We start from the raw sequence: 268 nt of genomic DNA on the forward strand, positions 1-268 counted from the left end.
GTTTAGGGTTTAGGGTCGTTTTTATTTAACCCTAGACCCTCTTATTTATATATAAACCCTAAACCCTAAACCCTAAACCCTCGTATATAAACCCTCACATATACACAGTAAACCCTAAACCCTAAACCCTCGATAAGCTATTGGGGTACTGACACAGATTGGCGTTAGTTTTTCTCTCTATGAATATTACTTTACTAATTAGGGTTTAGGGTTTAGGGTTTAGGGTTTAGGGTTTAGGGTTTAGTGTGTTGCTGTATTTGTATTTTGT

Source organism: Eimeria mitis, genomic scaffold, assembly GCF_000499745.2.
Source record: "Eimeria mitis Houghton genomic scaffold, Emh_scaff873, whole genome shotgun sequence".
Classification (NCBI taxonomy): Eukaryota; Apicomplexa; class Conoidasida; order Eucoccidiorida; family Eimeriidae; genus Eimeria; species Eimeria mitis.